This window comes from Musca domestica, unplaced genomic scaffold, assembly GCF_030504385.1.
Source record: "Musca domestica strain aabys unplaced genomic scaffold, Musca_domestica.polishedcontigs.V.1.1 1, whole genome shotgun sequence".
NCBI lineage: Eukaryota > Metazoa > Arthropoda > Insecta > Diptera > Muscidae > Musca > Musca domestica.
In genome coordinates, this window is record NW_026712114.1 from 5,685,916 (window position 1) to 5,711,732 (window position 25,817).

The 25,817-nt window shown below is 37.0% G+C and overlaps 1 protein-coding gene across 1 annotated transcript in view; it reads right to left on the reverse strand.

The window, feature by feature from the left end:
• LOC101887289 (F-actin-monooxygenase Mical) overlaps positions 1-25,817 on the reverse strand; it is a 159,412-nt gene that overhangs the window by 127,476 nt on the left and 6,119 nt on the right. The window contains exons 2-3 of the mRNA XM_059124179.1: positions 21,878-22,017; positions 6,472-6,629 (exon numbers count right to left, since the gene is read on the reverse strand). The gene's annotated coding sequence lies outside the window, so the exon portion shown is untranslated. The remainder of the gene's footprint in view (positions 1-6,471; positions 6,630-21,877; positions 22,018-25,817) is intronic.

Consider the following 25,817-nt stretch of genomic DNA (forward strand, 5'->3'; position numbering starts at 1 on the left):
TAAAAAAATGTAAAAATTATGGCGTTTGACTTTGTTACAGTTTTTTTTTTTCACCCTGTATATTACTGATCGTCCCTCCAACACCCCAAAAGAAACGACCAGGGCAAGAACTTTGGAGATTGGCATAGGTGTTCCTTAGAAAAATTAATTGTTGAGAAGTTTCAAGCGTAAAAACAAACTAAGTGTTACACCCCACACACACCCCCCCCCTTACATGGTGGTTCGGGGGGAAGGTATAAGAGAATGTTACCAACAATTAGCTGGCATCCAACCAAATGGAAATTGAATTCCGAGCACAGAACTTAAATTCACTTTTGGTCGTGATAACAGCCAAACGACCAACCAACCGACCAACACAACACCATCAATTGCCAACAACAACACCAACTAATTTTACACCAAAAACAAAAAAAAACAAAAGAGAAATTGAAATTGAAATGGGAAAGTGCAAAGTTTATTCGGTCAAAAGCAATAGATAAACTTTTTTGTTGTAACCAAAAAAAAAAAACAAAAATAACAACAACTTGATGAGAATAGATTGAAATTCTATTTTTAATTACAACATTGGCGGCAATTGTCACATTCAAATGTAAATTGCTCATTTGCAATGGGCCTCATTGCAGGGGAAGAGATTTCATTGGCTGGCACTCTCTGCATCGTTCTCCCTCTCTCCTGGTGACTCTCTGCCTTATGAACAGTTAGAGATAAGGGGTTGTCATTTGAGTTTGAATGATTTTCGCTGTCAATGCAACCAAACAAGTCCATTCATCTTCGTTGCTTGATTTGTTTGTTGTTGTTTCTTTATTTTGATTTTTTGTTGTTGTTAAAGTAAATGCTGCCTGTCAATCAGCAGTTAGTGAAGACGTAAAGTACACTGGGAGCAATTTATGGGTATTTTTTTTTCGAGTCGAGATAAATTCATCAAGAAATTCTTGATTTGACCTAATTTTAGCTAATAAAAATTACTATTTCAATTCGGTTTGTTTATTGGCGGCTATACAATTCTATTTTTCTTGGCCCATAAAGACTTCCTCCCCACCACCACAAAAAAGACTAACGCAAACCATAAAAAAACATAATTAATTGATGGCCTAAATCGTTTTTGCGAATTGTGGCATAATTTTGGTTTTTTTTATTTACCTCACCTCCCCCTCCCACAGCTCCTACATTTGTTTAAGTTTTTTTTTTTTTTTTTGCAGCAATTTTGGCATGTGCTAAAATTTTTATGCCAATGCTCTGCGCTTCCTGCTTTCTTCTCACATTTATGGCAAATCATTATTAATTTTATTTTTTCTGATTTGGTGTGGTATTGAGAATCCACTGAGTATGGCGAAATGTTAACATTTTGTTTGCAAAAAAAAAAGGTTGCTGTTGTTTTAGCCATTTTCGGCGTAAGTATTTCAAATGAATTCGTAACATTTTTACTTGTTTGTTTTTATTTGGGAATACAACTGCAAATTTGAACATTTGTTTCAGAAAAACAAAAAAACTCCACTCACTTATTCGACCAGACTTGACTTGTCGAATGCAATATCAGAAATGACGTGTATTATTGGTTGCTGTGATTGAACAATAATTTGTTCACAAAAATGTGTGTGTGTGTGTGTGTGTGTGTGTTTCGTTTCGAACATCCTGTATAGCCAAATCCAATATTTATTTGCCATTGAGAGATTTGTGAAAGTAGATTTTTTTTTCGCAAAGTAATGGGAATGAATGACCTTTAGGACTTCCGCCTGTAGCAATTGTGTAGAAAATCATTTAGGTTTAGAATATTAGCAAAATAGGCTCTCTGAAGATCTTACAGATCCCGATGACCTGAGAGAGTTATTTTTCGAATGGAAAAAAACTTTCCGATATATTCTGTGGGTATGACAAATTTTAAAGGTATTTCTGGGTTGAAGACCCGCAAAAAGTTTTCAGGACCTAAATGGATTACCTCTAAAATATTTTCTATGGTAGTCCTTCAAAAGGTTTCTTCATAGAGAATACCTTAATGGCCTGATGACCTAAAGAATACTTTAACATGGTCTTTTTGATTACAGGAAACTCTTTCACAAGGCCTTCTGTTTTGCAGTGACTTTTAGCACTGGTGACGCTGGTGCCGCTGTCCAAAACAAAGAGATGATTGATAAAATGTGAACCTGCACAGACAATTTTCTGTCATAGGCTGTAGTATCCATTACGAACTTCAAATACCAAATTTGAAACAATTCCGGTAAATAATGTCGCTAAAATCATCGAAATGCCGAATATCGGGAGGTTCCGCTATATTGGAGCTATACGAAGGCGGGGACCATGCAAGACAATTTTCTGTCATAGGCTGTAGTATCCATTACGAACTTCAAAAATCAAATTTGAAACAATTCCGGTGAATAGTGTCGCTAAAATCGCCAAAATACCGAAAACAGGGAGGTATGGGTATATGGTGGCTATACGAAGACGTGGACCTGCACAGACAATTTTCTGTCATAGGCTGTAGTATCCATTGCGAACTTCAAAAACCAAATTTGAAACATTTCCGGTAAATAATGTCGCTAAAATCATCAAAATACCGAATATCGGGAGGTGACGTTATATGGTGGCTATACGAAGACGTGGATCTGCACAGATAGTTTTCTATCATAGGCTGTAGCATCCATTACGAACTTCAAATACCAAATTTGAAACGATTCCGGTGAATAGTGTCATTAAAATCATCAAAATACCGAATATCGGGGGGTACTGTTATATGGTGGCTATACGAAGACTTGGACCTGCACAGACAATTTTCTGTCATAGGCTGTAGTATCCATTACGAACTTCATATATCAAATTTGAAACAATTCCGGTGAATAATGTCACTAAAATCATCAAAATACCGAAAACAGAGAGGTACGATTATATGGTGGCTATACGAAGACGTGGACCTGCACAGACAGTTTTCTATCATAGGCTGTAGTATCCATTACGAACTTCAAATATCAAATTTGAAACAATTCCGGAGAATAGTGTCATTAAAATCATCAAAATACCGAATATCGGGAGGTACCGTTATATGGGAGCTATACGAAGACGTCAACCTGCACAGACAATTTTCTGGCATAGGCTGTAGTATCCATTACGAACTTCAAATACCAAATTTGAAACAATTCCGGTAAATAATGTCGCTAAAATCATCAAAATACCGAATATCGGGAGGTGACGTTATATGGGCGATATACGAAGGCGTGGACCTGCACAGACAATTTTCTGTCATAGGCTGTAGTATCTATTACGGACTTCAAATACCCAATTTGAAACAATTCCGGTGAATAATGTCACTAAAATCATCAAAATACCGAATATCGGGAGGTGACGTCATATGGGGGCTATACGAAGACGTGGACTTGCACAGACAATTTTCTGTCATAGGCTGTAGTATCCATTACGAACTTCAAATACCAAATTTGAAACAATTCCGATGAATAATGTCGCTAAAATCATTAAAATACCGAATATCGGGAGATGACGTTATATGGTGGCTATACGAAGACGTGAACCTGCACAGACAATTTTCTGTCATAGGCTGTAGTATCCATTACGAATTTCAAAAACCAAATTTGAAACAATGCCGGTGAATAGTATCACTAAAATCATCAAAATACCGAATATCGGGAGGTGACGTCATAGGGGGGCTATACGAAGACGTCAACCTGCACAGACAATTTTCTGTCATAGGCTGTAGTATCCATTACGAACTTCAAATACCAAATTGGAAACATTTCCGCTGAATAATGTCGCTAAAATCATAAAAATACCGAAAACAGGGAGGTACGATTATATGGTGGCTATACGAAGACGTGGACCTGCACCGACAATTTTCTGTCATAGTCTGTAGTATTCATTATGAAATTCAAAAACCAAATTTGAAACAATTCTGGTGAGTAATGTCGACAAAATCATCCAAATACAGAAAACAGGGAGGTACGGTTATATGGTGGCTATACGAAGACGTGGACCTGCACAGACAATTTTCTGTGTTATGTTCTAGTATCCATTACGAACTTCAAATGTCTAATTTGAAACAATTCCGATGAATAATGTCGCTAAAATCTTTAAAATACCGAAAACTGGGAGGTGACGCTATACGAAGACGTAAACCTGCACCGACAATTTTCTGTCATAGGCTGTAGTATCCATTACGAACTTCAAATACCAAATTTGAAACAATTCCGATGAATAGTGTCACTAAAATCATCAAAATACCGAATTTTGGAAGGTGACGTGACATGGGGGCTATACGAAGACGGGGACCTGCACAGATAATTCTCTGTCATAGGCTGTAGTATCCATTACGAACTTCAAATACGACATCTCAAACAGTTTCGGTGGGTATTGTACCTAAAATAGTCAAAATGCCGAATATCGGGAGGTACCGCTATATTGGAGCTATACGAAGACCTGGACCTGCATAGACTATTATCTGTCATAGGCTATAGTATCCGTTGCGAACTTCAAATACAAAATTTGAAACCATTCCGGTGAATAATGTTACTAAAATCATCGAAATACCGAATATTGGGATGTACCGTTGTATGGACGCTATACGAAGACGTGGACCTGCACAGACAATTTTTTGTCATAGGCTGTAATATCCATTACGAACTTTAAATACCAAATTTGAAACAATTCCCGTGAATAATGTCGCTAAAATCATCAAAATACCGAATATCGGGAGGTGACGTTATATGGTGGCTATACGAAGACGTGAACCTGCACAGACAATTTTCTGTCATAGGCTGTAGTATCCATTACGAATTTCAAAAACCAAATTTGAAACAATGCCGGTGAATAGTATCACTAAAATCATCAAAATACCGAATATCGGGAGGTGACGTCATAGGGGGGCTATACGAAGACGTCAACCTGCACAGACAATTTTCTGTCATAGGCTGTAGTATCCATTACGAACTTCAAATACCAAATTGGAAACATTTCCGCTGAATAATGTCGCTAAAATCATAAAAATACCGAATCTCGGGAGGTGACGTTGTATGGTGGCTATACGAAGACGTGAACCTGCACCGACAATTTTCTGTCATAGGCTGTAGTATCAATTACGAACTTCAAATGTCAAATTTGAAACAATTCCGGTGAATAATGTCGCTAAAATCGTCAAAATCTCGAAAATAGGAAGGTACGGTTATATGGTGGCTATACGAAGACGTCAACCTGCACAGACAATTTTCTGTCATAGGCTGTAGTATCCATTACGAACTTCAAATTTCAAATGTGAAACAATTCCGCTGAATAATGTCGCTAAAACCATTAAAATACCGAATATCGGAAGGTATTGTTATATGGGGGCTATAAGAAGACGTGGGTCTGCACAGACAATTTTCTGTCATAGGCTGTAGTATCCATTAAAAACTTCAAATACCAAATTTGAAACGATTCCGGTGATTAGCGTCACTAAAATCATCGAAATGCCGAATATCGGGGGGTACTGTTATATGGTGGCTATACGAAGACGTGGGTCTGCACAGACAATTTTCTGTCACAGGCTGTAGTATCCATTAAAAACTTCAAATACCAAATTTGAAACGATTCCGGTGATTAGCGTCACTAAAATCATCGAAATGCCGAATATCGGGGGGTACTGTTATATGGTGGCTATACGAAGACGTGGGTCTGCACAGACAATTTTCTGTCACAGGCTGTAGTATCCATTAAAAACTTCAAATACCAAATTTGAAACGATTCCAGTGAATAGTGTCACTAAAATCATCAAAATACCGAATATCGGGAGGTACCGCTATATTTGAGCTATACAAAGACGTGGACCTGCACAGACAATTTTCTGTCATAGGCTATAGTATCCATTACAAACTTCAAATATCAAATTTGAAACAATTCCGGTGAATAGTGTCACTAAAATCATCAAAATACCGAATATCGGCAAGTACCGCTATATTGGAGCTATACGAAGACGTGGGTCTGCACAGACAATTTTCTGTCATAGCCTGTAGTATGCATTACGAACTTCAAATACCAAATTTGAAACAATTCCGGTGAATAATGTCGCTAAAGTAAATTATAGGGAGTTATAGGGAGGACAACTGGTTACATTTCGAACATGTTTTAGGCCTTCAATTAATTAACTTTAATTTTTTTAACTATTTTTTATTTTTGCTAGTTGTGTTCTATTTGGTGAATACCATCTGTTAGATTTTCCATGTATTTCCAAAGCTTTGGCAAAAGAGCCCTTAAAATACCAACAGAAATCTACTGGATGTTTGGAATTATAGAATTTTAAATAAATAAATTTGAAAGCGCAACACGTATGGTCTTATCATTTTCTTTCCCATCTCCCCAATCACAGGTGCAATTTGAAAGCAACAACAGAAAAATTGCTTTACTTTTATTTCACTTTCCCTTCTACGAGTATCTATACCCAAAGACGCCAATGGCTACATGTGTCTGATTTTCCCACCCTGGGGATCAGCAGCTTACCTTTAAATAGAACAATTGAGTTTTTTTGCAATCATCTAAAACACCAATGTGTTAATGATTTGTTGCTGTTGATGTTGCTGTTGTTCGTGCGACGACTGACGGCTCGATCGATCGATGATGATGATGATGACTCTCTCTTTCTCTCTCTATCTCTCTCTCTGCAATGAAAAAAGGAAAAAAAAATAAGACAAAAGAAATTAATGAGAATTCACATTCACTTAAATAATCTACGCATCTTAAATGAAGAACAAAACGAACGAAGGAATTGATAAAAATTAATGATCTGTTTTAGAACCTGCAAGAATCTACTAGTTTTGCAATTTTCTTCAAAATCATAAAGGGAAAATCGGCTATCGTAGTAAAAACTTTTAAATTCTTGCAGTTCTGAAACAGGCCAATAATTGCAAGTTGTAAAACAATGGATAAAAATCAATTTGCGTTTGAAAGGTTCGATGCGACCTTGTAGGGCACCTCATAAATCTCATTTGATTGAAAATATAGGGAATATTGAGATATGTTCACAGGGAATTGAATGAAATTAAGCCAGCCAGGGAAAAACAAACAACCAACCAATACATTTTTATGTGTTATTCAGATTCAGTGCAGAACTTGAATAACGTTCAGACATGAAAAACTTTTGATTATACCCTCAGTCATATAGCTAGGCTAGAGAGGGTATATATCATTTGATGCGGCCAAAACGTGCCTCAACGATAAAACGCTTTAAGATCCTAGGTCTCTTTATACCAAATCCGTTTCAGGACATTTGGAGTCGATCTAGCGATGTTCGACCGCCCATCCGTCTGGCTGATGCGCACGATAACTCTCGAGGGGAATATCAGATTTGATCCAAACTTGGTACATTGTAATATTATTGTCAAACTTAGATCGCGTTCTAAAATGGACAATATCGATCCACTCCTTCTGGTACCTCCCCCACAAAATGTCAAAATTTTCAAAGAAAATAATTCACTGCACCGAGAGAGAAAGGATAATAATTCGATATGGCTTCAACTTTGCAAATCCTAATATTTGCATCAATGCTAGGTCAGGTGCGAAAATGGACAATGTCGGTCCACTCTATCAAGTACCTCTCCCACAAAGGGTCAACGTTTTGAATAATTATACCTCTTTTAAAATGTAATTTAAAAGTCTGATTGTCTTCAAATTTCATACATCGCCATATTTTTATTAACCCATGGTCTGGTGTGAAGATGGTAGGTAGATATCGGACCACTCCTTCTGGTACCTCCCTCACAAAAGATCAAAATTTGAAATATCCGTGAAGCTCGTAAAACGTGAAATGAGCATTCGATTCTTTTGAAATTTCATACATCCCAATACTTCTACTTAAGCAAGATCTGGTGTGAAGATGGTAGATATCGGACCACTCGTTCCGGTACCTCCCCCACAAAGGGTCAAAAATTTGAATAACCATAACGTTTATAAAATTTTAACAGAGAGTCCGATTATCTTCAAAATTCTCACATTTCAATATTTCTACTAACTCAAGCCCTGCTATGAAGAACGGACCCCACCTTTTAATACCCCCCACCCCCACAAAAAGTCAACATTTGGAATAACCATTAAGCACATAAAACGCGAAATGTGCATCCGATTACTTTCAAACTCAGCACACATGGACAATATCTGACTTCACCTTCTGGAACATCCCCCCACAACGGGTCAACATTTTAAATAAGTAGTCGATATAAAATCGAAATTTGATACGTTTTCATATTTTTATCGGACTCATGTCAGATACGAAGTGGAAAATATTGGCCCACTCCTCCGAAACCTCTCCTATGGGGGGTCAACAGTTCGAATAATCAAAACATATTAAAATAATACCCTCCTACACCACAAGGTGGTCAGGGTATTATGTCTTTGGGCATTTGTTTGTAACAGGCAAGAGGAAACGAGATAGACTCAAATGAAATGAAATTGGAGATAATCGGTCAGAATTTAGATATAGCTCCCATATATAACTTCGTCCGATTTGCCTTTTATTGTGCACCAAACGTCTAATATCAGCCCGAATAGTATGCAATTTTGCACATACAACCAAATTAGGCCTGAAAATAAGTATACCAAATTTGATCGAAATCGGTTGAGATATATATCTATAGCTCCCATATATATTGTTCATCCGATTTTTTATTTTTGTCCTCCACAGCCGTAATATGCACTCTGTAGCAACAATATTTAGGGAAATATATAAAGTACAGCTCAGAAATACCTTAGCTAAATTTTATCGAGATCGCTTCGGATTTGGATACAGCACTCATATATAACTTCGTCCGATTTACTTTTTATTGTGCACCAAACACGTAATATCAGCCCGAATAGTATGCAATTTTGCACATACAACCAAATTAGGCCTGAAAATAAGTATACCAAATTTGATCGAAATCGGTTCAGATATAGCTATAGCTCCCATATATATATTATTCATCCGATTTGTTATTTTTGTCCTCCGCAGCCGTAATATGCTCTCTGTAACAACAATATTTGGGGAAATATATCAAATATAGCTCAGAAATACCTTAGCTAAATTTTATCGAGATCGGTTCAGATTTGGATATAGCTCCCATTTATAACTTCGTCCGATTTACTTTTTTTTTTGTGCACCAAACGTCTAATATTTACCCAAATGGGATAAAATTTGGCACTTACAACCGAATTGAGTCTAGAAGCTAGTATGTCAAATTTGGTGAAGATCGGTTCAGATATAGCTATAGCTCCCATATATATATTGTTCATCCGATTTGTTATTTTAGTCCTCCGCAGCCGTAATATGCACTCTGTAACAGCAATATTTGGGGAAATATATCAAATACAGCTCAGAAATACCCTTGCTAAATTTTATCGAGATCGGTTCGGATTTGGATATATCTCTCACATATAACTTCGTCCGATTTACCTTTTATTGTGCACCAAACGTCTAATATTTGTCCAAATGGGATGGAATTTTGCACGCACAACCAAATTAGGCCTGAAAATAAGTATGCCAAATTTGATCGAAATCGGTTCAGATATAGCTATAGCTCCCATATATATTATTCATCCGATTTGTTATTTTTGTCCTCCGCAGCCGTAATATGCACTCTGTAACAAAAATATTTGGGGAAATAAATCAAATACAGCTCAGAAATACATTTGCTAAATTTTATCGAGATCGGTTCGGATTTGGAAATATCTCACACATATAACTTCGTCCGATTTACCTTTTATTGTGCACCAAACGTCTAATATTTGTCCAAATGGGATGGGATTTGGCACTTATGACCGAATTGAGCCTAGAAGCTAGTAATTCAAACTCCCATACATATTGTTCATCCGATTTGTTATATTTGTTACCCACAGCCGTAATTTGCACTCCGTAACAACGATATTTAAGGAAATATATCAAATACAGCTCAGAAATATCTTTGCCAAATTTTTATCAAGATCGGTTCAGATTTGGATATATCTCCCACATATAACTTCGTCCGATTTACTTTTTTTTGTGCACCAAACGTCTAATATTTGCCCAAATGGGATGAAATTTGGCACTTACGACCGAATTGAGTCTAGAAGCTAGTATGTCAAATTTGGTGAAGATCGGTTCAGATATAGCTATAGCTCCCATATATATTGTTCATCCGATTTGTTATTTTTGTCCTCCGCAGCCGTAATTTGCACTTCGTAACAACGATATTCAGGGAAATATATGAAATACAGCTAAGAAATATCTTTGTTAAATTTTATCGAGATCGGTTTAGATTTGGATATAGCTCCCATATATAACTTTGTCCGATTCACCTTTTATTGTTCACCAAACGTCTAATATTTGTCCAAATGGTACGAAATGTGGCACTTACGACCGAATTGAGTCTAGAAGCTAGAATGTCAAATTTGGTAAACATCGGTTCAGAAATAGCTATAGCTCCCATATATATTGTTCATCCGATTTGTTATATTTGTTACCCACAGCCGTAATATGCACTCTGTAACAACAATATTTGGGGAAATATATCAAATACAGTTCAGAAATATCTTTGCCAATTTTTTTCGAGATCGGTTCGGATTTGGATATAGCTCCCATATATAACTTCATCCGATTTAACTTTTATTGTTCACCAAACGTCTAATATTTGTCCAAATGGGATGGAAATTGGCACTTACGACCGAATTGAGTCTAGAAGCTAGTATGTCAAATTTGGTGAAGATCGGTTCAGATATAGCTATAGCTCCCATATATATTGTTCATCCGATTTGTTATATTTGTTACCCACAGCCGTAATTTGCACTCCATAACAACGATATTCAGGGAAATATATCGAATACAGCTCAGAAATATCTTTGCCAAATTTTATCAAGATCGATTCAGATTTGGATATGTCTCACGCATATAACTTCGTCCGATTTACCTTTTATTGTGCACCAAACGTCTAATATTTGTCCAAATGGGATGAAATTTGGCACATACAACCAAATTAGGCCTGAAAATAAGTATGCCAAATTTGATCGAAATCGGTTCAGATATAGCTATAGCTCCCATTCATCCGATTTGTTATTTTTGTCCTCCGTAGCAATAATATGCACTCTGTAACAACAATATTTGGGGAAATATATCAAATACGACTCAGAAATACATTTGCTAAATTTTATCGAGATCGGTTCGGATTTGGATCTTATCTCCCATAATAACTTCGTCCGATTTATTTTTTATTGTGCACCAAACGTCTAATATTTGCCCAAATGGGCTGAAATTTGGCGCTTACGAACGAATTGAGTCTAGAAGCTAGTATGTCAAATTTGGTGAAGATCGGTTCAGATATAGCTACAGTTCCCATATATATTGTTCATCCGATTTGTTATTTTTGTCCTCCGCAGCCGTAATATGCACTCCGTAACAACGATATTCAGGGAAATATATAACAGCTCGGAAATATCTTTGCTAAATTTTATCGAGATCGGTTCCGATTTGGATATATCTCCCATATATATGAAATGGGCACAACAAGTCCGAATTTGAAAGATACAAATGCTTCGGCATATTTAGTCTTTTGAACTTTAAATTATAATTATAATCATGGCGTGTATGATTGAATTCTCCCATAAGAACTTATAATTGTTATGCGGAGCTCTACTAAATTAGCAAAGTGGTGTAGGGTATCATAAAGTCGGCCCCGCCCGACTTTAAGACCTTCTTTACTGGTTTTTTATATGGAGAATATATCTCTTGGGTATTTCATATAGGAAAAACCTTTTCTAGAGTTTCCCAGGATAAAATACCTTTAAGATCATCCTTCCAAGATGATCTGAAAACGGAACATACCACCAGAAGCAATCCATTAAAATCTTAAGTTGCATCCAAAAAAAAAGAAGAGTTTATTCCCCCAAACCATATATTCGAGTAAACTTAGTGATGGCTTTTACTCACTCTCTCTCACCCCCATTCTCTCACCAACCACCCACCCCCCAAGCACCATTCGAAGATGAACTCAAAACCCATTTAATAATGGCAAAAGATTGCAGCAAAGTAAAACGCTTACACTTCATAAAAACTCTATCGCATTTCTTTCCCACTTTTTTCTGAAGATGGAAAAAAACACTAGAAACGAAAAATTTTAAAAGTTTTCCTCTTGTTCTAAATTTTGCTGGTCTTTTTTTTTGTTTTTGTGTTTTTATCTACATTTCAATTTTTATATACTATATGGCACGGATACACACACACACACACTCACACACACACACACACACACACACTTCCACACATACTTATTTCATTGTTGTATGACATCATGAAAGTGTTTCATATTTGTTTCTTGCCATTTTGCCTGAATGGTGCCGGGTAATGGTAATGGCAGCGGAGCACGACATAGCGGCGTCGCCAAATAGTCAATGCTGATGTGGTCCCAATGCTCCCTCCCTTCGGCTTGGAAGGATTTCAAAGTTTTGCCGACAACAAAACGGCACGGAGGGGAGGGGGCGATAGACACCCACCCCAGCACCAAAGGACTGAGACAGACAGACGGTGGTGGACTGCTAAATGTTGTAACAAAAACAACAACATAACAAACACCAAAGACTCACAAAAACATCATAATAAGGACACATGAAACATGAAGAGGACAAACACAATAAATATTCAGTTGAGATAGTCTCCAAAAGAAAAGGAGGAACAGAGAAAAAACAACAAATAAATAAATAATAAATGCAAATCGCTTTGACCATTTGTAAGAACTATAAAAACAAGTTACAGTGGCTCGAAGGATTTCCAAGGAAGACATTTTGGGGGGTTTTCGGTGAAAAAAAAGAGTTTTTCTTTGGGAAGAAGACTTAAAAGCCTCCTTCTATAGAAACAGTTCGAAAAAAGTCTTGTATAGAAGAAAAACCTGCTAGAAGTCCTTTATGGAAAGAAAAGCCTACGATCTTCCACACAAAAAGACCTTTCAGAGGTAAGAATAACATTTAAAGGGCTTCCCTGAAAAGGTTTCGGTCTTCTGGAGACAGAAGACTTTCTGCAGCCATGGCAAAATTAGACATTCATAGGTTAACCATGGAAAGGAGACTTCTATAAAAACTACACTTCACAGATGACTTCTGTGGGGAAAGAAGATCTTCTGTCTTCCAGAAGACCATCTGAAGCTCTTCTGGTGGACACAAGAACGTCTGAAGCTCTTCTCAGGATAAAAGACCTTCCGAAGCTCTTCTCAGAACAGAAGACCCTCGGAAGACCCTCTGGAGACCTGAAGACCTTCTGAAGCTTTTCTGGAGACAGAAGTACTTCTCACTCTCTTCTAGAGATCAGAAGACCTTCTGAAACTCTTCCGAAGACCAGAAGACATTCGATAGATCTTCTGATGACAAAGACCTTCCGAAATTTTCTGGCGATAGAAGCCTTTCCGTAGCTCTTCTGAAGATAGAAGACCATCTGCAGCTCTTCTGAAGACTAGAAGACCTTCTGAAGTTCATCGGGAGACCGTCAGATCTTCTAAAGCTCACCTGGAAATCAGAAAACCTTCTGAAGTTCCTCCATCCGCACCTCTTTTGGAGACAGAAGATCCTCTGGAGACCAGAAGACCTTCTGACCCTGTTCTAGAGATCAAAAGACCTTCTGAAACTCTTTCGAAGACCAGAGGACATTCGATAGATGTTCTAATGACAAAGACCTTCCGAAACTTTTCTGGCGATAGAAGCCCTTGCGCAGCTCTCCTGAAGACAGTAGACCATATGCAGTTCTTCTGGAGACAGAACACCATCTGAAGAACTAGTTTAGACTAGAAGACCTTCTGAAGTTCATCGGGAAACCGTTAGACCTTCTTAAGCTCATCTGGAAATCAGAAAACCTTCTGAAGTTCCTCTGGAGATCAGCAGACCTTCTGAAGCTCCTCTGGGTACCAGCAGACCTTATGAATCCCCTCTCATTTGGAGACAAAAGACCCTCTGAAGATCGTCTGGAGAGCAGAAGACCCTCTGAAGGTTTTCTGGAGAAAGAAGACCTTCTGACCCTCTTCTAGAGATCAGAAGACCTTATCTCTCTTCCGTAGACCAGAAGACATTCGATAGATCTTCTGATGACAAAGACATTCCGAAACTTTTCTGGCGATAGAAGCCCTTCCGTAGCTCTTTTGGAGACAGAAGACCCTCTGGAGACTAGAAAACCTTCCGAAGACCTTGTTTAGACTAGAAGACCTTCTGAAGTTCATTGGGAGACCTTGAGATCTTCTAAAGCTCATCTGGAAATCAGAAAACTTTCTGAAGTTCCTCTGGAGATCAGAAGACCTTCTGAAACTCCTCTGGAGACCAGCAGACCTTATGAATACCCGCGGAAGACCACCAGACCTTCTGAAGCTCCTCTGGAGAACAAAAGGCCTTCTGCAGCTCTTCTGGAGATCGGAAGATCTTCTGAAGCTCCTCTGGATACCGCCGGAAGAACTTTTGAAGCTGCTCTGGAGACTAGAAGACCTTCTGAAGCTCTTTTAGGAGGCAGAAGCTCTTCTAGGAGACAAAAGGGCTCCTGCAGCTCTTCTGGGAAACAGAATAGGTCCTGCAGCTCTTGTGACGTTGTGAAGCTCTTCTATAGCCCGAAGAGCTACTGAAGCTCTTTTATAACCAAAAGACCTCCTAAAGTTCTTTGATAGCCAGAAAAGCTCCTGAAGCTCCTCCATAGCCAGAAGAGCTCCTTAAGGTCTTCCCTAAACAGAAAAGCTCCTGAAGCTCGTCTTCTAGACCCAAAAGAGTTCCTAAAGCTTCTAAAGTTCTTTTATCGCTGGAATAGCTCTTCCAAAGCCAGAAGAGCCCCTAATGCTCTTCTATAGCAAGAAAAACTGCTAAAGTTTATCTATAGTTTTGAGCCACTGTAATAAAATATTATTGGCGTGTCTGCTTTTTTCTTTATTTTTATACATTTCCACCCCACCCCAATATTCTTCGTGAGGCATGCATTTTTTTAGAATGATAATAAAAATGAGCAAATATTATCCAGGTTGACCCGTAATCATGTGAGAATAAAGGCGACAAAAACAACGAATATTTTTCATGCCTGCTAAATATTACACCATCAGCGGACGGACGGATGGATGGACATAAATGGTGAGTCATCGGCCAAAAGTGAAAAACCTCATAAACCTAAGTACGTGTTTTGGAAAACCAAAAAAATTGGGGTAGTAGTGGTCACATAGGCAAAGTAGAAAAAAAAAGCAATTTGCAAAATTTACGAAAAAAAATTATTACTGTTCCAGGGAAAGGGGAAGAGGTGTAGTGTCAGTAGAGTAGGTTACCCTTGCTGAAAAACATGTAGACAATCCTTGAGTTTGAAGTATGCAGCCTGCGCCGTTTTTAGGGGTATTTTACATCCCTCTTCTCTATCCCAAGACTAGATCTCAAAACCTCCCTCAAATTTTGAGTAAAATTTCCCTTCCTTTGGCCTAATCATCACGCCACGGAATATGACTTCATCGCAACATGAAACAACAACGAAAAAATATTTCAATAAAATTTGAAGGAAAACAAATATTCGTAAAATTTGATTTATTGCGAAAAATAAAATGAATTCTTTGTTTGATTGGAAACAGACAAATTGGTTTTTCATTGAATCTGCTCTGTCTCAACTCGTCTCCAATGAGTCCAGTGGAATCCTTCATTCCCAACACCTCCCTAAACATGTGCCCCCCGCCCCCATCACAATGAAAGAATGAATCATTGGCATTATTTGTTGGCGTCGAATGCCGCCAGTCTCTGTGGGAATATTACGTCACTAATGACCTTCATTTGTTGTTGTAGTTGAGTTGTTGTTGCTGCTGCTGCTGATGTTGGTGGTGGTCTCTTTAAATTTGCAAAGATTTTTTTCGTTTAGGGTTTGTTATGATAAATGGGTTGTAGAATTGAAGTTAACTACAATCTGACATAGAAAATTGAATGGAAATTGGCAACATTTCAATAAATTCAGATTTTCAAAATCCTTATAAAACAAGGAAAAAGTATCAGACGGTTTTGCCACCGGATGTATAGCATGAGCGAATTATCGATTATTTAGTTATACAGGGCGAGATAAAAAAAACTGCAACAAAGTCAAACGCCATAATTTTTACATTTTTTTTTTTTAATTTTAAAAAATTATGGCCTTCAAACGGCCAATGAAACCGTCACACGCTGCCCGAATGTTGCTCTCCGGTATTTTGGCCCATTCCCGGTGAAGCGCTTGCTTGAGGTGATCGACAATTTGGTATTTTTTAGCGCCTACCAAAGAATTGGTAGACGGAGATTTTGATGGCCATTGTGCGCTGGAAATGAAGCGAGAAATCTCATTTTGTAACCATTCGTGGGTGGCACGTGCTGAGTGCGATGGGTGCTGAGTCCTGTCCAAGGTCTGAGGCCAAAATGTTAGAGTGCCCAAGGCTTTAATACACTCTCCAGAATAGTTTCGCGATAATATTGGGCATTTATTCCGATGTCACGGTCGATTAATACGAGCGGAGAGCGACCATCAGAAAATGAAGCGAGGAACCTCATTTTGTAACCATATTTGGGTGGCGCGTGCTGAGTACGATGGTGCAGAGACCTGTTGGAATGTCCAAGGCCGGCGACCAAAATGTTTGTGTGGCCAAGGCTTTAATACACCCTCCAGAATATTTTCGTGATAATATTCGGCATTTATTCTGATGCCACGTTCGATTAATACGAGCGGAGAGCGACCATCGACTCTTATGGCGGCCCACACCATCACCCTGGCCGGGGCTTAAGTTTCTGTTGGCCAATCGAAGGTGCACATTTTCAGCTGACCTCTTTGGCAAGTTAACACTAGAGTTAGGTCCAAAATCGGGCATTTATATCCAATTTTATGCGAAATCATAAATTCCATATTAGTCTCCGGTTTCTGGTTGAGAGAAATATTCAGATATGGCAAGAGGCCAAGTATCGCTATTTTTTTTTTGCAAGTTATGACAGATAAAAGTATTGAAAATTGTGACCCTTTGTGGGAGGAGGAGGTACCATAAGGAATGTTCCGATCCCTTCCATTTTTATAACAGATCTTCTGTTGATTAAAATATTGAGATGTACCAAATCTGAATGGAATCGGATATTAATTTCGCGTTTTATGCGCTTCATGGATATTCAAAATTTTGACCCTTTGTCAGGAAGGTACCAGAGGGTATGTTCCGATCCCTTCCATTTTTATAACAGATCTTGTGTTGATTAAACTATTGAGATGTACCAAATCTGAATGGAATCGGATGTAAATTTCGCGTTTTATGAGCTTCCCCCTTTATGGGGGAGGTACCAAAAGAAGTGGATCGATATATCTCATCTTCACAGCAGATCTTGTGTTAGTAGAAATAATGGGATATGTGAAATATGAAGATAATCGGATACTTATTTCAGATTTTATAATTTTTTTTGGTTATTCAAAAATTTGACCCTTTGTGGGGGAGGTACCATTAGGAATGTTCCGATCCCTTCCATTTTTATAAGAGATCTTGTGTTGATTAAAATATCGAGATGTACCAAATCTGAATGGAATCGGATGTAAATTTCGCATTTTATGAGCTTCATGGATATTCAAAAATTTGACCCTTTGTGGGGAGGTACCAAAAGACGTGGATCGATATATCTCATCTTCACAGCAGATCTTGTGTTAGTAGAAATAATGGGATGTGTGAAATATGAAGATAATCGGATACTTATTTCAGATTTTATAATTGTTTTTTTGCTACTCAAAATTTTGGCCCTTTGCGGGGGAGGTACCAGAGGGTATGTTCCGATCCCTTCCGTTTTTATAACAGACATTGTGTTGAAAGAAATATTAAGATGTACCAAGTTTGAATAGAATCGGATGATAATTTCGCGTTTTATGAGCTTCATCGATATTCACAATTTTAACCCTTTGTGGGGGAGGTACCAGAATGAGTGGACCGATATATCCCATCTTCACAGGAGATCTTGTGTTAGTAGAAATAATGGGATGTGTGAAATATGAAGAGAACCTGATTCTTATTTCAGATTTTATGATCGTTTTGGTTATTCAAAACTTTGACCCTTTGTGGGAGAGGTACCAGAAGGAGTATACCGATATATTCCATTTTCACAGCAGACCTCGGTTTAATAAAATATTGTGATAGGTGTAATTTTACGACAATCGGATCACATTTTATAAGAGTTATAATTATTCAAAATTTTGACCCTTTGTGGGAGAGGTACTTGATGGAGTGTACCGATATTGTCCATTTTCGCTTGTGTCCTAGCACTGAGGCAAATATTAGGATTTGCAAAATCTGACAAAATTTTCTCCTCCTGTGTGCAGTAAATTATTTTCTTTGAAAAAGTTGACGTTTTGTGGGGGAGGTACCAGAAGTAGTGGACAGATATTTCACCTACTTCGAACTCGATCAAAGTTTGACAATAATATTATGATGTACTAAGTTTGAACGAAATCGGATACTCTCTGCTAAAGATAGAGGGCCAGCCAGCCAGCCAGACAGAGAGACGAACAGGTAGACATCGCTAGATCGACTCCATATGTCCTGAAACGGATTTGGTCCAAAGAGACCAAGGGTCTAAAACCGTTTTTTTTTTTTTTTTTGATGAGGCACATTTTGGCCTTATCAAATGATATATAGCCTCCCTAGCATATGGCTGAGGGGGGTATAACTAGGATATTTTATAAAAAAAAAACTAATTGGAAATAAGTGTAGTCTTCAAATACTAATTCCCATATGGAAACTCCCATATGGAAAATGGAATTAGGATTTGTTCAGATAGGAAGTTATCTGAACAAATCCAAATTTCATTTTACTTCGAATTTTGATATTTATTGTCAAAATAATTTTTGCAATTGATTTCTTATGCCTTTGGTGAAATTTGCTCAAGCAATAACCTCCTTCATCCTCCACCCCCCGCCCACCTTAATTGAAATATTCCAAATACCGTAAACAATTAACCAATTTAGGCCAAACGATTTCAACCAGGTGTGATCAAAAAACAAAACTCTTTTGTGTGGATTTCAAAACAAATTATAATAAACGCATTTTTTTCGGAGTCTAAGGGCAGAGATTTGATAACAAAGCTTTGCGTCTAATGCCGTTCCATTCAGATAAGATAAGCGTAGACTTATTAAAGCAATAACTAACGACGTTTTTTTTTGATAAGGCACATTTTTGTATTTTGGAAAATAAAAATCGAAAATTACAATAAAATAGAAAAAAAATTGACAAACAATAAAAAAACGAATTCGGTTCGACTGCACGCTATAGGTAATATAACGATGGGCGAAGTTTGAACGATCCAGTCAAAAAAATTGCATTACCCAATAATGGGTTTTTATAACCATATGGCCTAACATATATACCCTGATTTGATACGACCAAAACGTGCCTCATCGAAATAAGGGCTTTAGGGCCTAGGTCTCTTTGGACCAAAACCGTTTCAAAACATTTGGAGTAGATCTAGCGATGTCCGTCCGTCTGTCTCTATGGTTGGTGTCCACAGTAACTTTCAAAGGCAGTATCCGATTTGGTTAAAAATTGTTACATCTTAATATTATTGTCAAACTTAGATCGAGTTCGGAGATGGGCAATATCGGTCGTCTTTCCGGTACCTCCCTCATCAACATTTTCAAAGAAAATAATTTAACTTTTACCAAGAGAAAGGGCCTCCCAATTTTAAGTAGACGTTTCAAATCCCAATATTTTTATCAATGCTTGGTTAGGTGCGAAATTGGACAATATCGGTCAATTCCATCAAGTAGCTCCCCCACAAAGGGTCAAAATTTGCAATAATTATAACTCCTAATAAATGTGAAATAAATTGTCTTTAAATTACACACATCCCAATGTTTGAATTAATCAAAGGTCTGGTGTGAATATGGAATATATCGGCCTACTCCTTCTGGTACCTCCCCCACAAAGGGTCAAAATTTTGAATATCCATGAAGCTCATAAAACGCGAAATTAACATCCGATTTCATTCAGACGATATTTTCAAAACCACAAGATCTGTTATAAAAATGGTAGAGATTCGATCACTCCTTCTGGTACCTAACCCACACAAAGGGCCAACGTTTTCAATTACCAAAAACGATCATAAAATCCGATATATGCATTCGGTTCTCTTCATTTTTCTCACATCCCATTATTTCTATTAACACAAGATATGCTGTGAAGATAGGATATACTAATCCACTTCTTCTGGTACCTCCCTCAAAAAGGGTCAAAATATTCAAATTCCATGAAGCTCATAAAACACGAAATTAACATCCGATTCCATTAAGACTTAACACATCTCAATATATTTATAGCAGCACAAAATCTGTTATAAATGTGGTAGAGATCGGACCATTCTTTTTGGTACCTCCCCCACAAAGGGTTAAAATTTTGAAAATTCATGAAGCTCATAAAGCACGATATTAACATCCGATTCCATTCAGACTTGGCACATCTCAATATTTCCATAAACACAAGATCTGTTATAAAGATGGTTAAAATCGGACCATTCACTCTGGTACCTACCCCACAAAGGGTCAATGTTTGGAATAATTAAATAAACGATCATAAAATCCGAAATATGTATCCGAATCTCTTTAAATTACACACATCGAAATATTTTTATTAAACCAAGGTCTGGTGTGAAGATGGAAAACATCGGTCCACTCCTTATGGTACCTCCCCCACAAAGGGTCAAAATTTTGAGTATCCATGAAGCTCCTAAAACGCGAAATTAACATCCGATTCCATTCAGACTTGGTATTTTTCAATATTTCTGTCAATACAAGATCTGTATTGATTCTTCTGGCACCTTCCCCCGCATAGAGTTCAAGATTTTGAAAAACAAAACGCTCGTAAATAGCGAATTAAGCATCCGACACTTTTCAAATTTCACACATCCAAATATTTTTGCTAACTCAAGATCTGTTGTGAATATTATATATATCTGCCAACCTCTTCTGGTACCTCACCCACAAAGTATCACAATTTCTAATTCCTATATCTGTCATAACTTGCGAAACAAGGCGGCGATCCTTTACAACTTGATATATCTAAATATTTCTCTTAACTAGAAATCTGATATGAATATTTAATTCATCGAAATTTATGATTTCGATGTTGGATTTTCTCGTAATTTTGCGCATACCAATATTTGTATCTGTATTGGATGAAGTATGAAAATGGAATTCTTCGGTCGACTATATCTGCTACCTCACGCACATTTTAACATTTTCTAAAAATTATCAAATATCACATATAGAGTGGATGAAGTAACCAATATAGTCCAATCCTGGCACGTCGCAATATTTATATCAAATTTATTTAGGTCCGATAAATAACATCTCACCTAAAATAACACCTCTTTTGGGAAATAAAGTGTCATTGCACTATCCCGATTTGAGGAGTAACACTATTTTTTACTTATTTTTCCATCCGAAATACCTTTTAACTCCATCCTTCTACTCATTGTTTCAATATTCAACTAAAATTCAATTTTATTTTATTTTTATTTATCAATTTTTGTGTAATTAGAAATCCCCAACACCCTGCCACCATGACAATGACCTGCCTTTTGTAAATCTGGTTAATATGCTGGAGGAATTTGTGGACGAGACAGACAAACAAAGAAAGTTACAACTTATTAAAAATCTAAAGACAAAGTCCCTTTGTTAAGCTCCATCTTCGTAGGTTCAACAAAACATTGTCTGTCTGCCACCTAACCAAGAGAGAGAGAGAGAGAGAGACGGAGAGAGAATGAATGATGAACTCACACAGTGTGAGTGTGTGCACCACCTCATACTCATAATTTTTGGCGCACATGGATTTATTTTTGTTTTGTTTTCATTCCAAAAGGTGTGACTAGAATTCAATTATAATTTTTGTTTTCTTCTTCATAAGTTTTTTTTTTTGGGGGGGGAATTTCTTTTTAGACTTACCTTAAATTGTCGAAGTCTCTTCGGTTGTTGGGTCCAGACAAATTTAAAGAATTATTGAGGAGAATATTCCGTTTTTTTTTAATTTTTTGGTCTCAATTGAAAATTGCTTATTATTTGTGGATTTGTGTATTTTTTTAATTCTGTTTACAGAGAAAAAAAAGAAACGAAACAAAAACAAAAAATAGTTGTAATAAATTCATTGGTTTTGTTATTTAAACAAAGAAGAAAAAAGGAAAACATTGTAGATAATAAGAAGAAGAGTAAGGCAATTTAATGAGAGTTTTCTTTGATTTGGGATCTTCATTGTTGTTATTGTTGCTGCTGCTGCTGCCGTTGCATGTGTTGAATATGACGCCGTGCCGTTATTGTACAACCTGCTGACAGCCGCTGCCATTACATCTCTGATTAATGTGTAAAAGAGCTACTCCCAGACTGGGGGGAGAGAGAGAGATGGCGTTGAAATATCAAGTAAAGAGGAGTAAAGTAGTGGTGTGAGCGGCCATTAACCTCAAATGCCATTAAACTCTCTTTTCATAACCTTTAACTTCACTTGCACAAAATCATCTTTGTCTTACAGCCATTGAGTGGCGTTGTTATTGTTTTTGTTATTATTGTTGTTGTTTTCTTGTCTTTGTTTAGATGGTAAAATTTACTGAATGAAAATGATGATCCAATGTATTGACAGCACGTTGAAAAGTATTTTGTTGATGTTTTTTACATTTGAAATGTGTCAAAGTGATAAACAAAAGTTTATGGTGCATATTTTCGGGAAAGTAATAAACATATTTTTTCCCTGAAGAAAGGGGAGAGTGGGGGAAACTATAAAAATAAATACTAGCATCAATTTTTTGTACATAGGCAAAACACGTGGAATCGAATCGATTCAGTTGGCAGTAATGGTTTCCCTAGTTCTTCAAATGTCTTCAAATGAGAAATCTTCGATAACGGACCAAATCTGTTTCAGGACATTTGAAGTCGATTTAACGATGCCCGTCCGTCTGTCTGTCTGCTGGCTGGTGCGCACGATATCTCTCGACGGGATCATCCGATTTGATCCAAACTTGATACATTGTAATAATATTGTCAAACTTAGATCGTGTTCGGAGATGGGCCCATTCCTTCTGGTAGCTCCCACAGAAAATGTCGAAATTTTCAAAAAAAAAAAAATATATATTTCACTGCACAGAAAGAGAAAGGTCAATCTGATTTTCCTCCAACTTCAAAATGGATGATATCGGCCCTTCAAGTACCTCCCCCACAAAGGGTAAAAAAGGGTTAATAATTAAAACTTTTATAAAATGTAATGTACGTGTCCGATTGTCTACAAATTAGACACATCACAATATTTTTATTAACTTAAGGTACGGTGTGAATATGGACTATATCGGTCCACTCCTTGTGGTACATCCCCCACAAAGGGTCAAAATTTTGAATATCCATGAAGCTCCTAAAACGCAAAACTAACTTCCGATTCCATACAGACTTGGCATATCTCAATATTTCCACCAACACAAGATGTGTTATAAAAATGGTAGAGATCCGACCACATCTTCTGGTACCTCTCCCACAAAGGGCCAAAGTTTTGAATAACCAAAACGATTATAAAATCCGAAATAAGCATCCAAATCTCTTCGTTTTTCACACATCCCATTATTTCTACTAACACAAGATATGCTGTGAAGATCGGATATATCGGTCCACTCTTTACGGTATCTCCCTCACAAAGGGTCAAAATTGTCAAATTTCATGAAGCTCCTAAAAGGCGAAATTAACACATCTCAATATTTCCATCAACACAAGGTCTGTTATAAAAATGGTAGAGATCTCACCATTCCTTCTGGTGCCTCCCCCACAAAGGGCCAAAGTTTTGAATAACCAAAACGTTTATAAAAAATGCGAAATAAGCATACAAATATCTTCATATTTCACACATCCCATTATTTCTACTAACACAAGATATGGTGTGAAGATGGGATATATCGGTTCACTCCTTACGGTACCTCCCCCACAAAGGGTCAAAATTTTCAAATTCCATGAAGCTCCTAAAACGCGAAATTAACATCAGATTCCATTCAGACTTAGCACATCTCAATATTTCCACCAACACAAGATGTGTTATAAAAATGGTAGAGATACGACCACTTCTTCTGGTACCACCCCCACAAAGGGTCAAAGTTTTTAGTAACCAAAACGATCTTAAAATCCGAAATAAGCATCCAATTCTCTTCATATTTCACAGATCCCATTATTTCTACTAACACAAGATCTGCTGTGAAGATCGGATATATCGGCCCACTCCTTACGGTACCTTCCTCACAAAGGGTCAAAATGTTGCATATCCATGAAGCTAATAAAATTTGAAATGAGCATCCGATTATTTTCAAACTTAGTACATCCCAATATTTTTATGAACATAAGAACATGTGTAAAGATGGAATATGTCGGACCACTCCTTCTGGTACCTCCCCCACAAAGGGTCAACATTTGGAATGACCATTTAGGAATGATCATTAAGCACACAAAGCGCAAAATGAGCATCGGATTACTTTCAAACTGGGCACATTCCAATACTTGTGAAGATGAACAATATCCTTTGGTACCACCCCCACAACGGGTCAAAATTTTAAATAATTAGAACTCTTTTTCGAAACATTACTAAATGTCTAATTAAAAGTGAAAGAAGAAGTCTATATAAACCCAAATCTGATACGTTTTAATATCAGACTTATGTCAGATACGAAATGGAAAAGATTGACCCACTCCCTCGGAACCTCTCCTTCATAAGAGTCAACAGTTTGAATAATCATAACGCAAGCCAAAATATATTTAAATGATCGAACATTGGCTGAGAATATGCAGCTATCTTCAACACCGACTGATTTCATTTAACTTGTTTATTTTATTTATTTTTTTATTTTATTTATTTTTTTATTTTATTTTTTCTTTTATTTTATTTATTTTTTTTTATTTTATTTTTTTATTTTATTTTTTTTTTTATTTTATTTATTTATTTTTATTTATTTTATTTTTATTTTTTTATTTATTTATTAATTTTTTTTTTATTTATTTATTTATTTATTTTTTTTTTTTTTTGATGGACATCCACAAATTACACCTCCCAAGACACGTGTGTGATGGACAATTTCTCACTTCTTCAATTGAAAATCTCAATTCCAATTGGAAACAATTATTTGATTTAATTGCTTATTTACTCACATTTTCTTACACGTTTCTTTGCCGTTTCCATTGAACTTTAAAAAAAAAAGAAAAATCTTCCCAAACGAAACTGAAAATGCCAAATAAGTAGAGGCTGAAACAAACTTCTACCAAAATGAATGATTTCTTTCTTAAAATCTAAACACAGACAAGAACAAAATAAACAAAACACCAAGTCATTAAATGGCATTGAGAGGGAATGGCACTTAGATGGAGAGAAAAGACAGAGAGAGAGAGACAGAGAGCGCCTAACTACTACTTCAAGCAGGGAATTTTGCATGAACAAAGGAAGGAAGAAAATACAAAAAAAAACTGCAAGAGTCTGACACTTTAGCAGCAGCACTTTATGTGGGTAGTAGTATGTCCATACAGCATCCGGCAAAAATGTGAAACAACAACTTTAAAGAAGTGCCTGAGAGCCAATAACAAAAACTACAATAAGAAAGAAACCCCTGGCAGCAAGGAGAAACCTCGTCTCATTGTACTGAATTTCGGCAAAAAAATCACACCATCCTCATCTCACATGGCCTGCCGTCATTCTCCTTGTATCTTCACGACTGAGAATCGATGACGTTTAAATGTCATACCCCTGCCACACACATGTATTCATTGTTTGCACGGACATACAAATGTGCAAAAGTGTGCAAGACAAATATCTTTTCTTTACTTCTTTTCGTTTTTGATCCAGACAGCCAGAGAGACACAGAGACAGAAAAAAATTTGG